The sequence below is a fragment of the Myotis daubentonii genome, chromosome 1 (genome assembly GCF_963259705.1).
Source record: "Myotis daubentonii chromosome 1, mMyoDau2.1, whole genome shotgun sequence".
NCBI classification, from domain to species: Eukaryota; Metazoa; Chordata; class Mammalia; order Chiroptera; family Vespertilionidae; genus Myotis; species Myotis daubentonii.
This window is the reverse complement of record NC_081840.1, coordinates 194,201,147-194,215,747: the sequence shown is the minus strand read 5'-3', so window position 1 is coordinate 194,215,747 and position 14,601 is coordinate 194,201,147. Positions and strand designations below refer to the sequence as shown.

At 34.3% G+C, this 14,601-nt stretch overlaps 1 non-coding gene across 1 annotated transcript; it reads right to left on the bottom strand.

Annotated features, from left to right (window-relative positions):
- Positions 1 to 225: 225 nt before the first annotated feature.
- LOC132224826 (small nucleolar RNA SNORA42/SNORA80 family) lies at positions 226 to 354 on the bottom strand. Its single transcript, XR_009450738.1, has one exon. It is a non-coding gene; the product is annotated as a small nucleolar RNA SNORA42/SNORA80 family (small nucleolar RNA).
- Between the last annotated feature and the right edge of the window lie 14,247 nt (positions 355 to 14,601).

Below are 14,601 nucleotides of genomic sequence, written 5' to 3'. Positions count from 1 at the left end.
CCCCCAGCCCAGAAAACACACTAGAAAGTTATTAAAATTATTCTATTTTTGCTTTGTTAATTTTCCTAAATTTTAATGTAGCATGAAGTTCTCAAAATTTAGAGAATTGTATGACAAAATTCTTTCTAAAATGCAAAATTACCTGAGCTATTACATTTTTTTCTTAAATTCTTTTTAAACATACAGAATAATTTTATGCTGCCTCATAAATTTCAACTATCCCCCCACACACACACTTCTGTGTTTGCAGCCTATGGGCAAAGGCCAGGCAATGGTTCAAGGCCATGGTTTCCTTTGCCATGGGGTAATGTGAGAGATCCAGGGGACAGGCCTGACATAAATCCAAACCCATGCATTTCAACTTTTTAAAGATTATTAATTTTTTTTCACTGAGGTGCATGTGAAGAAATGACATTTTCCATACAATTCTGGTAGAAATGCAAATTGCCTCAGTAAATTTAAAAATGTTTAATAGTATTTATTTAAAATGTATATATATTTTACCTGGCCTAAAAGAAAATTTTTAAAAATGTATATACTTTTGAACAAGTGATTGCTGCCTGGTTAATCTAACCTTCAGAAATAAATAGAAGTATGACTGTCTATATATACACACACAGACACACATTTATGGCTTAGTTTATAGCATTGTTATAAGTATGGTAGTGCATATATCAATAGAAAATTCTCAGTAAATTATGGACTATTATACACTCATAAAATAAATAAGTTAGATATATTTAATATAATGATTTTTCATGATACAATGTATAGCTTGATCCTACTTTTTAATTATAAATAAAGGAAGCCCAATGTATGTTTTATATGTATGTTATCTTTGTGTATACATTTAAAAAGTAGGAAAGTATACCCCAAATTGTTAACATTGATTACCTTAATGATAGGAAATTAAAGGGAAGAAGAGAAAGACTATTTACATTTTTATATACATTGACTTAATATGAATTTCTATAAAAATCTTGTTTTACTTTTTTAAGTTTTTAAAGTAACAGAATACAATGAACAGTGTTCCAGTTGAGGGAATTAAGGCATTCAAATGCTCAGAAGCATATAAAAGCAGTGTTAATAAATAAAAAATTTTAATTGACAAAATTTGTTCTATGTAACTTTCTGTTTTAGATTTTTTTTAATAAAAAATAATAGAAGGTTAGAAAATTTAAACCTGTTACTTTATTATAGGTAATGTTTGTCCTGCTAAAGCCCTCTTTATGGGGGTACATGTGGATAAAAATACTTTTAATTTATAAAATTCTCTAGATGGATGCTTTCTGGGATTAAATTTAAGAAGAAACATTTAATCCATCTATAAATCCATCTAAAAGTCAGTGTGCTTAAAAACATGATGAACATAAAAATACTCAGTTAATCCTAAGTGACAGATACTAATGGGCTATTTAGTAGATTAACAGCTAGCAAAGTGTCTTGCTAGGTCTACGGTGTTTATTTTGATCCTGGGCTTAAAAGAATGCACAAACCACATTCAGGACTAAGCACATTTAATTCAAGTGGACAAAAACACATGATTATATATCCAAGCTGACTATTGAACTTGCAAGCTTTATCTTTTATCTGCTCTACTGCCTCAAGCTGTGGAGATATAAAACCCTAGCCTTGGGACAAGTATTTGAAGCATCACCAAACTTTGATGAACAAAGAATTTACCCAGCGCTTTCTTTTTCCCGATAACAAAGAAAATTTTTCATTTTTATAACACTGTCTCCCCAGTTGTTAATTAATATCATGCACAGGTGGTGTAAAAGATAACCACAGTAAATCACAAAAAGGGTTATGAGCCTCCGAAGAACTACTATTAAATATAGGCACATCATAAAACAATGCTTTAGAATAATGGGACTGTTAGGTGTCACATTTTCAATCTATACTTCTGCAAAAGGAATTATAGATTAAGCTATGGAGCTTAGTTTATTCTAATTAGGGGAAATGTTTGTTCAATCTCCAATTAAATACAACTGGATTATTTCAGTAATTTTCTTTGCTCACATACTTTCACATTTTTTCAAGTAAATTAGGATGCAAAATAGGATGGACAACTTCAAGTTAATAACAAAGATTCCTCAGTATACAGGGAAAAATTAAAATGTATCTTTCTTTTTAAATGTAGTGAATCTCAGTGAAAACTAGTCTTCCTAATTCCATTCTCACATTGAAAAACATGGTAATCAAGCACACATATATCCAAAAGCATTTTCATACACTTACAAGAATATTAGTATGACTTTCATAGAGGATATTTCTCTTTATTAGTAATCCTCTAATCATAACCTGTCTCTGGTTAGAACTTATTCAATTACTAGACTACTCTCCTAGCAGGCAATGATGTTTACTTATTAATAACATGCTAGGACTCACATGTAGATATAATAAACTGCTGATCATCGCTTGATTTCCTTGGTTCCCCTCCCCCCAATATTTTAACTCCTAAAGTGACATTTTTCTTTGATGTTTTGGGACAGTTTCAGTGCTTATTATGTCCCTACTATGTTAAAGCTGTTAGCCTGAAAACAAATGTAAATGTCAGAATAGAGGTTGCTATAAAGACTTACAACCCAGAAATGCTTTGTAGATTGCTCATTTTCACTGAATGCTCGAGGAGCAATGCATCTCTACTCAGCAGCCCAGTGTACATAGAAACTATTTCACTTGCTCTGATGAAAAACATACTATAATAGGTGAACACACAGACTCACACTCTTAGGCAAATATTTTAGAGATAACTGACCTTATAATAAATCTGAGCTGAGTGAAGCATATGAAATGGAATATGAATGGTCCCAATTAGAATATTTCACCCCAACCAAAATATAATGTTTTTATTTTATATGTTTATGTATATATATTACTAAGTATATGAGCAAAGACCTTGATTAAGGTCAGATTTAAATCACAAACCCCTCACTTTTAATTATATAACTGTAGGCAAATTGTTCAAATTTTTGTTATAATTTTAGAAAATTGGAACAAGGATAAAACATAGCTCAAAGGTTTTTTAAAGTTTAATAAGAGCATTTATATACTAATTTTGATATACTATATTGATATCAATTGCATGCAAAATATTTAATTTTAATGACTTTGCTTAATAGTTAAAAGAAGAAAAAATTTAAACCCATGTTGGAGGTCAATTGGGTAATATGTTTAAAAAACTGAAACAATATATGCACCTTTGTCCTAGCTTTTTGCACTTTAAAGACAGTACTCTAAAGATCTGCTTGCATTTCCTAGCAAAGAATTAGCCGCAATAAAATTAATTAAAATATTCATAATATAGAAATAATAAACATCAAATAATTTGGCATAGTTATAAACAGATGCATTATATATGTAGCTATTAAATTATGTGCTAGATGTACAGTTATATTGAAACATAGATGCAATGAATTATAAGGTTAAAACTTTGTTTTAGTAGTATATTCATTTATTCCTTTATGAGCAGAATAGTTCTGATAGAATATACATCAAGTAATTGATGAAATATATATTAATGAAATAATAATTATTTCTCCTTATTTTACCATTTTAATTTTAATATTTTCACAATATACATAGATTTTGTATATCAATTTTTATTTTATTTTAAGAAAGAAAAAGCTTTAAATTGAAAAAGATAGTTAACTAAAAATTCTGTAACCAGGAGGCAAAAAATATAAAGTCACTCATATGGGTTCCTTCTTATATGCCTATTTCGGAGTAAATTAGCAGGAAACCTAGTCAAGAGGACAACACCTGAACCAGAATGTTCTAACTACTTGGATGATAGTGTATATCCTTTTAGCAGAATAAGCAATTTGTTTTTTGGATTTTTCCCCAAGTATCCTAACAAAAAGGTTTATTTTTTTAAAGATTTTTTATTGAATTTTAGAGACAGAGGAAAGGAGGGGGAAGTGGGGGAATAAAAACATGAATGTGAGAGCAGAACATCAATCAGCTGCCTCTTGCACACCCCCTACTAGAAATTGAGCCTGCAACCCTGGCATATGCCCTGACCAGGAATCCAACCCACCTACTGAGCCACACTGACCAGGACAAAAACATTTATTTTAAACTAATATTGCTTGCTTTTATCGATCACAAATAGTATTCTAAAAAGATTCCATAGAGAGGTTTCTAAAGAAACAGGTAACTGTAAAATGTTTTTGTTATTGTTCTTTTGTTTTGTTTGCTTTGCAGCTAACTCCATGCAGAATTGAATGTCAGAGGTTAGAACAGTAATATAGGGGATTGATGCCAAAGCTTGTGCTGAACACGGAATCAGCACAGCAGGTACAAGTATATGGAATCAGAAGGTATTTAATGTGGGTAAGGCTTTAAGACCTTTATACCCACAATATACCACTCTGAGGTACTGAATTCAGTTTCATGAAATACTGAGTAATAGATAAGAAAATAAAATATTTAAAGGACAAAACACCTCTAAATATGTTTGTGGCTCCTGAATACAGTTTAAATTCAATAAGTTATAGTTCAAAGTCAATTGGATGCAGCTGTTCAAGAACAATATTTTGAGCTACTGATATAAACTATATATTTTTCTCCTAGAAAATACAATAAACACTTCCAATGAATGTTTGACTGGTCAATATGACCTTTGAAATGTTTTGACTTTTAGTCAAATTCTATTTTTGTTTTCTTAGCTGTAACAGGAGGCACTTTTCATACCTCTGTAATTTAAGGTTCATATTAACACATAAAGGAGGCAGTGATAATAGTTAAAGGTAAATTATTCAATGATATATGTATTGCCTGGCTACTAAATACTGATTTTAATATCTATAATAGTAGAAGCGTAATATGCTAATTAGATTGGACAGCCGAATGATCATCCAGGACAACCTTCTGGACGAAGCTGCCATGGTGGGGGCCGAGGCAGAGGTCGTTAGGGGCGATCAGACAGGCAGGCAGAGGGGTTAGGGGCAATCAGGCAGGAAAGCAGGTGAGTGATTAGGAGCCAGCAGTCCCGGATTGTGAGAGGGTGCAGGCCAGGCTGAGGGGCCCCTCACCACCATGCATGAATTTCATGCACTGGTCCTCTAGTTAATTAAATATAATTAAACTCTTTCTATTGTATTACATGTGATTAAATTACTGGATAATTTTCAGTCCATATACTTTAAAGTTTATATACAACCAGGCATTGTGGGCATATAACATCTATAGTCACAAGGCCCCCTCAGTATGAAGGATCTTGCCCTTGGTTTAATACCCTATTATTGTAATCTTAAAATGTTTAATAATTTTTAACAGAAGGACCTGCATATTCATTTTGTCTGACCAGAAAATTATATAGCTAAATTTATGTACAAATAAATCCAAACAAAACAAAACCAAAAAAAAACCCTTAGTCTTATTTTAATAGATATACTATTCTTATATATCAGTCCATTAAAGGCTGTTCTTTGAAGTCCTTAATATTTCCCAAACTATGTTTTCTATTTATCTATAAATGCATAACTAATAATTTCAAAATTTAGTGGCTTACCAAAGCCACATCATTCTGTCTCATGATAGTTTGGTGAGGAACTCGGCTAGGCTTGCATGGTTGTGACTGGTTTCATTTGGTGTTATTCATGCCCGGCACTGTGATGAATACAGTGGGAAGGTGGGCCCAGCGGGGCCCCACTCCCTTCTCTTTTGTCTTAGGACCTCTCTTTGTAGTCTCTTCAGCAAGATAGTCAGATGCTTACAAGCTCCCTGGTCAGAATAAAGTGGAAGAAAAAGAGAAAGTGGAAGTTGCTAGTTTGTTAATGCCTGACTGATATTGGTACAGGAGAATTTCCAGTGTTCTATTACTCAAAGTAGCTTCTGAGCCCACTTATCTTCGAGAGGACAGGTGATTGGCATGACTTCCTGCAGGAGGAATATCAAAGCATTTGCATTCTTCTTTAGGGCCTGGATTAGGGTAATATAGACAAACAGGGAATTCATTTTCAGACACAAATTGCTTTGCACACACCACTCCTATGTCACTTTTAGGCATTTTATAGAAATGCTAGAGGCCCGATGCACGAATTTGTGCGCCGGTGGAGTCCCTTGGCCTGGCCAGCAATCAGGGTGGGGGATGACTGGACCGTGGGAGGTTGGCCAGCCATGAGAAGTTGGCTGAGGGAGTGCACTGTCCACTAGGGGGAAGCTCCTGCATTGAGTGTCTGCCCCCTGGTGGTCAGTGCATCATTAGTGACTGGTCAACCAGTTGTTCAATCGACTAGTCATAATGATCACTTAGGCTTTAAATATCTATATATATATAAAATGCTAAGTGACTGACTGGCTGGCCAGTACATATAATGTGTACTGACAATTTAAAAATAAATGTTGACTCATGCATTCTATTATAGAGAAAGGGCAAATAATGATATTAAAATATTTTGTATTTTAATTTTATAATACTATATTACATATACTACTACAGGCCTGATGCACGAAAATTCATGCAAGAGTTTCCCTCTGGCTTCCCTTGGCTGCTGGCAGGCACCCGGGGCCGGGCAGCTTCCCCCTGGCCCCATCTTCGTCCAGAAGGACATTCGGAAGGATATCTGGTCTAATGAGCATATTACCCTTTTATTATTATAGATTTTGACATGTAATTTTTGCAGTAACGTAATTACTGCACGAATCTTCTAATTAATTTTCTTTCAATGTGCATGAATCCATGCACCAGGCCACTAGTATAGATATATAATTATGAATAGATATAGACATAGATGTAGTAAAATTAAATATGTAGATAATATAGATATTTGGATATATATATATATATATATATAAAATTTTCATATATTTCCACATTTGACTGTAAACCTCATTGAAGCTATACTGTTTTTATCATTCTGTATTTTATATTTGCATCCTTAGTTCCCATTAAAGTGTTTTTCACCCAGGTTGGACTTTGTAGTCTGTCTAGTATAATGTAAGTTTCTAAAATTAAAAAAAGAAAAGTTCATATGTATTAGGTAAACATGGGCAGGAAAGTCACAATGGTTTATGTTAATACTAGTATTTGCTCCTCTAGGTAATGGCAAATGAACACACATTACAAGAATGCAAGTGAATGGTATGTAGGCGTTCAGTAGGGGCATGAAAAGTATGCATCCTATGCTCTCCCTTCTCTCAGATGAGTCACATCTTAGAAGAGTTTACTAGATGGGTATTTTCAATGTATGCAGTTGTATCTATCTCAATATATGTAAGTATTTCTTACATTCCCTTTTATCAAATTTCTTCATATTTTTAAAAAGATACACTTCTATTTTGTGGAATTTCTTTCTTTATTAAGAATTGATATACATATTATTTTTTAAAACCTGAAAGTTATTTTGTTGAGATTGATGCTTTTGTAATTAGTTGCAGAGGTTTGAAGAGGAGTGTTCTCGCACTATTCTTCTATCATTTTTAGTACAAAATTCTGCAGAATGAGTAGTTTTCTAATATGCATATATCTTTATAGCAGAAACATCCATTTATATTTGTTGAGTTACATTTACTTTATTTATATAAATGATATGAAATCAACAGGCTAATGACTACATATGTCATCTGTATAGCACTTTCAATTGTAGTGAATATTAATTGTAGTGATATTTTAAAAAATTGTTAATTGACTTTAAATAAGTAAGAAATAATTTTTATAAGTAAAGCTTGGTTGAAAACTATATACTTTAACTTGATTTTAAAAATTTTATTATTGAATATTTGATCTTCTCTTTAATGATCCTTTTATGCAAAGAGGCCCAATTATACTTTCTTTACAAACACTAATTAAGAATAAAACCAGACTTGAGGGCGGGTACTATGGGGTGGGATTGGGATGGGAGAGGTTAATGGGGGAAAAGGGAGACATATGTAATTCTTTTAACAGTAAAGAATTAAAAAAAAAAAAAAAGAATGAAACCAGACCACATCTGGGAAATAATTAATAGATTGTGTCAGGTGGCCAAAATGCTTTTGCCAATGTAGACTGATAATTTAAGGCAATAAAAATAAGTATAATTTTAAATTTGCAAATTCTGAAAAGCATGCTTATAGGTGTATTTCACATCACAATGTTCTTTTAGATATAACAAACAATAAGTGGTATCAGTTAGTGTGATTCTTCCAACTTTGTTCTTTTTGTTGTTGTTGTTAATCCTCACCCAAGGATATCTTTCCATTGATTTTTAGGGAGAATGGAAGAAAGGCTAAAAGAGAGAGAGAGAGAAAGGGAAAGAGAGAGAAACATCAATTGGTTGCCTCTTTAAAATTGGGGATGGGGATTGAGCCTGCAACCAAGGTGGGTGCTCTTGATTGGAATTGAACCTGGGACCCTTAAGTCTGAGGGCCAACGCTCTATCCACTGAGTCAAACTGGTTAGGGCCCAACTTTTTTCTTCTTTCTCAAGATTGCTGTTGTGGTTCTATGTAAATTTTTGGAATATTTATTCTAGTTCTGCGGAATATGCCATTGGTATCTTGACTGGAATTTTGTTGAGTCTATAGGTTGCTTTTGGTGGTATTGTGCTGGGCTGCATATCTGGTGCTTTGGCCAGACGGGTCATGCTGTACTGTCTGTTCCTAAAACACATAGATAGGAAGGTACTGACATCAGGCCAGGCCTTGAAATATGGTCTCTTGGCCCCTTCCCAGCATGCAGGCCTTCTTTCTCAGAAGGCCCGGAAGTCTCATTCCAAATTTGGGAGACAAAGGACTGGAAAAAGTATAAATAAAGAGAGTTTCCTCCATATTGGGGCCCAGAATTTGAAAGACACATTTTTCTCTGGGCCTCCACAGAATTTAATAATAAAATGTAACTCCTGTAGTCGTCACTGCAGTTCAGCCTCTGCTTCGGCAGGGTGCTGTAACTGTAGTCGCTGGCCAGCTCAATAAATCCTCGCTTGCTGTTTAAGACCTAATTGGAGTCAGTGGTCTTATTCTCATGAATGTTGGTTCACAACAGTATAAACATTTTAATTATATCATTTCTTCCTATCAGTGAACACAGTATGTGCTTCCAATTATTTATATCTTCTTCAGTTTCTTTCTTAAGTCTCTTATAATTTTCCAAGTATAGGTTTTTAGCATCTTTGGTTAAAGTTATTCCTAGGTAATCTATTATTTTTTAAGCAATTGTAAATTAGATCATTTTTTAGTTTCTCTTTCTGACAGTTCATTATCCTATATAATAAAAGCCTAATATGCTAAGTGTCCAGTTGTCTGTTCAACCATTCAACCAATCAAAGCATAATATGCTAATGATTTGCTAAGGCTGCTCAACCACTTGCTATGATGTAAACTGACCACCAGGGGGAAGACAGTTGACCGGTCAACCAGTTGCTATGACGTACACTGACTACCAGAGGGCAGATGCTCTGATCAGTAAGCTAGCTTGCTGCTGGGTTCTGGTTGATCAGGACTGAGTGAGATGGGCCAGACACACCCTGGAGCCTTCCCGTGGTCCCTCCCTAGCTGGCCAACCACCCGCCTCCTTCCCCAGCCCTGATCATGCACTGGTGGGGTCCATTGGCCTGGCCTGTGCCCTCTAGCAATCTAGGACTCCTCAGGCGATGTCGGAGACCCAGTTTTGGTCTGATCCTGCAGGGAACGCTGGGGGACCCCATTGTCCATGAATTCATGCACCAGGCCTCTAGTTGGTGTATAAAAATGCAATCAAATTCAGGATGTTTATTTTGTATCCTACCACTTTACTGAATTCATTTTTCAGTTCTAATAGTTTTTCAATGGAATCTTTAGGGTTCTCTATATAGAGTACAGTGGGGCCTTGACTTACGAGTTTAATTCGTTCCGTGACAGAGCTCGTAACTCAAATTACTTGTATGTCAAATCATTAAAGTGAACGAGTGAGACACGTGATGCTGGGCTGATGTGGCGTTCACTGTGACGTTCACTGCGCCAACTAGCGGTGGAGTATCTGAAGCTGGCTGGTAACCTGAAGTTTAGCTCGCAACTCAAAGCAAAAAATTGGCCGAGAGACGGCTCGTATCTCGAAAAACTTGCTAATCAGGACACTCGTAAATCAAGGCCCCACTGTATCATATTATCTGCAAATAATGACAGCTTTCTTTCTCTTAAATTTGGATGCCTTTTATATCTTCTTTTTTTCTGATTGCTATGGCTAGAACTTCCAGTACTATGTTGAATAAGAGTGGTAAAAGACATCCTTGTCTTATTCCTGATGTTTTTAAAAAAATTTTCTTTATTGATTAAGGTATTATATATGTGTCCTCATCCCCACCCCCACCCCCACTTCACCCCCCACTCATGCCCTCACCCCCCTAGTGTCTGTGTCCATTGGTTATGCTTATATGCATGCATACAAGTCCTTGTTCCTGGTTGTAAGGGAAATGCTTGTATTTTTTGCCCATTCAGTATGATGTGACTGTGGGTTTTTCATATGTGACCTTTATTAGTTTGAGGTATGTTTCCTCTATTTCCATCTTGCTGAGAGCTTTTATTAGAATCGGGTTGTGGACTTTATCAAATGTTTTTTTCTGAATCTATTGATATGGTCATGTGGTTTTTATATTTCATTTTCTTTATGTGGTGTATCACATTTATTGATTTATAGATATTGTACCAACCTTGAATCCCCGGAATAAATCCCAGTTGATGTATTCAGGATTTAGAATACAATGTTACTGAGAATAGTTATTAGCACAAACAGTAAAGCCTGAAAGCTTGGACTATAATTCCAGCTCTGCTACTTTTTAGCTGAATGACCATGAACAAGTAACTTCCCATCAGCACACTTTGGTTTCCTTATTTATAACATAAGCATAATTATAGTATGGACCTTAGAGGCTTAGCCTAAGGATAAAATTAGTTAACAAATATAAAACATGTAGATGGGTCCTTTATCATATTGTGTTATGTCAGTATTATCTGCTACCATAAACTATTACATTTAACTTTTCCAAAATATTCAATTATTTGTCAGGCTTATCAAATTTCACTTTACACATTTAAGCTATTGATTACTTGGCCAACTTTTTTACGGTAACCTAGTCTTTCCGCTAAAGTGATAATAATTTGATAAAGGGAAGGTGAACTTTCCCTACTGCTATATTAATGACATTCAATAGAACATCTACTAATTTCTGAGTAGTTTATTTAAAAGGTACATGAAGGTGAGAATAAAATTAAAAAAACAACAACACATGAAAGTTATTCAAGCTTTTGTTTTCCAGATCCAGTGCTAAATGCTTTGCAATTATTTAATCCTTATAATAAACTGCAGTTATCCAGATGAACTAGCAAGGCACATTGTGCTCTGTTATAGTTTTGGTGAGGCTCGATGTACATGTGGAATTCCCAAGGCAGCACATGGCTCTCCAGTTGAGAGCCTTGAGGGTGTTTACTAGGCGCCTTTGACAATCTTAGAACCCTCAGACCGCATGCCATTGAAGACTTCACTGTAACTTCATTCACTTTCTGCTCCTTTCTTTGCTCTTATAGCTGCAGAGCTTACGTACTGAAACAATGCACTGATTGGACTCATTTCCCGTGTCTCCCTTCTCCCTGGAATTTTGGCCATACAGGCCCAGGCCTTGGCTGCCTCATTTCTTTTTGTTAAACTCCTTGGTTCCAAATGTTCCAATGGCTTCTCTGACTATTAGATGAAACACTCTGCCTAGAGTTCTGGTCATTCTCTCTATATTAAGATGATCAAAAAATCTGAGAGCCCTGTTTTATATAAATAACCTGGTGTAAGCTTTCTAAATACACTATAAGTTAAAAATATTACTCTCATGTTACAGCTGTGAACCTTGAGGCCCAGAGGGGTCACATAACTTGTTGAAAATGACACAGGTAGAATGGGTGGTAGCTACCTCTAATCTCCACATTCACTTCAATGCTTCCAGGTGTAAGTTAAAGTAAATGGAGAAAAATTTGGTGACAATACATGTAAATAGAAACTAAATTTTAGAAGGTGCTAATTAATTTTTACTTCTTCAAGCACTAATATATTTTGTTCTATAACTGGAAAGGTAGGAGTTAAAGTGTTTTTGAATTTTAAATATTTAACCTATTATTAAAATTGTAGACATAAGCTCTAGCATTAAATAGTTTTTGCAGAACACATTGTAATAAAGATGACAAGAATAGAAATTAAAAGGAACACAGAATTAGAAAAGAATATAACCTGCAGTTCCTATGGAAATTTTAGAATAGTGCCGTCCATAACTGGTGAGGACTTCACCTTTGTACCATCTCCTGACATTCCATTTTTGGACAAATTTACTTGGGGCAGGAAATAAATCTCCTGTTTGTTTCTATTTGTGTGGGTTTTGTTTGTTTTGCAGGGTTGTTTTTTTGTGTGTTGTTGTTTTCTGTTATAGAGAACAGGTTTTTGGCAAATAAATATATGGGGAAGTGCATACACATCTGGGGACTATAAAAACCAGCAAAGTGTATGGAAAGATTAAAATAAGCTCCAGAACAGTAGGGTGATACTTTTAACCAGAATAAATAAGAGAGAAGCAGTGGAAGAGGTGATAATGCTATGCTGTCATGGTTAAGATTGTAATGCAGTGAGCAAATAGTTCTATGCTGGAATTTCAAAGAGAAAGAAGCAATAAAGCAGATTTTCTTGAAACCAGGTAAAAGAGTAGTTTGTTATTAAGTTTCTAATCAATAGATTCTCAAACTTTTTCCATAAAACATATTAAAAGGCACACAAGAATACTAATAAAAATACATTAAAAATACATTAAAGAAGTAATATGTCTAGTAACATATCAGATATTAGCATTGTTTTAGTCAAAAATAATACTGTTAACTAGGATTTTAAAATATATGAGGATAGGGATTTAGACTTAATAAGTTTTGTATAACCAATACTTACTTAACCAATATTTTTCCCATATTTCTTATGTTTGCAAAAATATATAGCCAAGCAAAACAACAACACTGGTACTTTAAAGGCATGGGACGTTTTAAAATCTTTATCTTACTTGGTTGTGTTACTAGCCATAGTTACTGACTCTTCTAAAAAATCTCTTTTCCCAGTCTCCTGGGCACCACTCGCTCTTCCTATTTCTCCCACACCTCAGACCACTTATTCTATTCTGATTCTCCTTTTCACCTCTACTCTTTCTACCTGGTTTTCAAATTTTTGTACTACTTTAGAATTCTATTGTAGACCTCTTCTTCACTCAACTAACAGTGTATCTGTGATAAGTATTATCTGCTCTCAGTTGTTTACATATCTATTTTATGAGCCATTTTTCTCATGTAATGTTTTAAAGAGCCAGGGTCTGGAATCTGTAAGATTTGAGTACAGTTACAGAATTACTAATTACTAAGTATTTGAGTTGACTTACTTAACTTCCTAAGTTAAAACATTAAAATAAAATTGAAAACTTTAAAAAAGTTGTTATTGTAAGAAAAAAACCTTTTTCTTTCCTTGAAGAAAAAAACAATAATCGGCATCTGATGAGATTCTAAGACAATATCTAGACAATGACTATAGTGACTATGTGGGAGTTGGATCAATAAACTCACAGATGACTTTCCTTTCCACATGTTTCTCTCCAAAGGAAGGCAAAGTCCAACACATCTTGTTTTTGTTGTTCACCTCACTTTTATACAAGGACAAAAGCTAGAGTGATCCTCCTGCCTCACAGATTTTGGTTTTCGCTTGATCTATCAGCCATAGTATAACTTCTGACAGAGTCTCCAACTTAATATGTCATTACCAGTATAATCCAAGATTGAACAAAAAAATGTATGTTGCTTAAAATTCGCATTGGTTTATGTGGATATATGTTATCAGAGAACATAAAAAAATGGGTGTACCTGAGCTAAGGCAGAATTGAGGCATTTTGAGTCAAGTACCACATTATAGTGTCAGACCTTAAAGACAAATAATAATAGTATTTGTCTTACAGATTTATGTTGAAAATTAAATTATTACCTTGACATTGGCATTGTAATTATGATGTGTCTTTGTGTGGGCCTCCTTGGGTTCATATTGTTTGGGATGCTCTGTGCTTCCTGGACTTGTATGTCTATTTCTTTCACCAAGTAAGAGAAGTTTTCTGTTATTATATTTTCAAATAAGTTTTTCATTTCTTGCCCCCTCTCTTCTCCTCCCAGCACCCCCAAGATATGAATGTTGGTAAGCTTGAAGTTGTCACAGAGGCTTCTTATACTATCTTCATATTTTGGGATTCTTTTTTCTTTTTGCTGTTCTGATTGGGTATTTTTTGCTTCCTCATATTCCAAATTTCTGATTTGATTCTTGGCATCCAATACTCTACTGTTGATTCCCTGTAAATTACTTTTTATTTCAGTTAGTGTATCCTTCATTTATGACTGGTCCTTTTTTATGTAGTTGATGTTCTCCTAACTTCCTTGAAGTTCTAACTTCCTTGAAGTTTTCATTAACCATTGTTTTAACACTTAATCTGGTACTTTGCTTGCTTCCATTTCATTTAGTTCCTTTTTTCTGGACATTTCTTCTGTTCTTTCAGAATCTTATTTCCTATAGACTTGGCTACTTTAAAAATCCTTTCCTAGAAAGTAAAGACTTATTACTCTTTGCCTCAATTGGTTTATATTTCATAAGCAG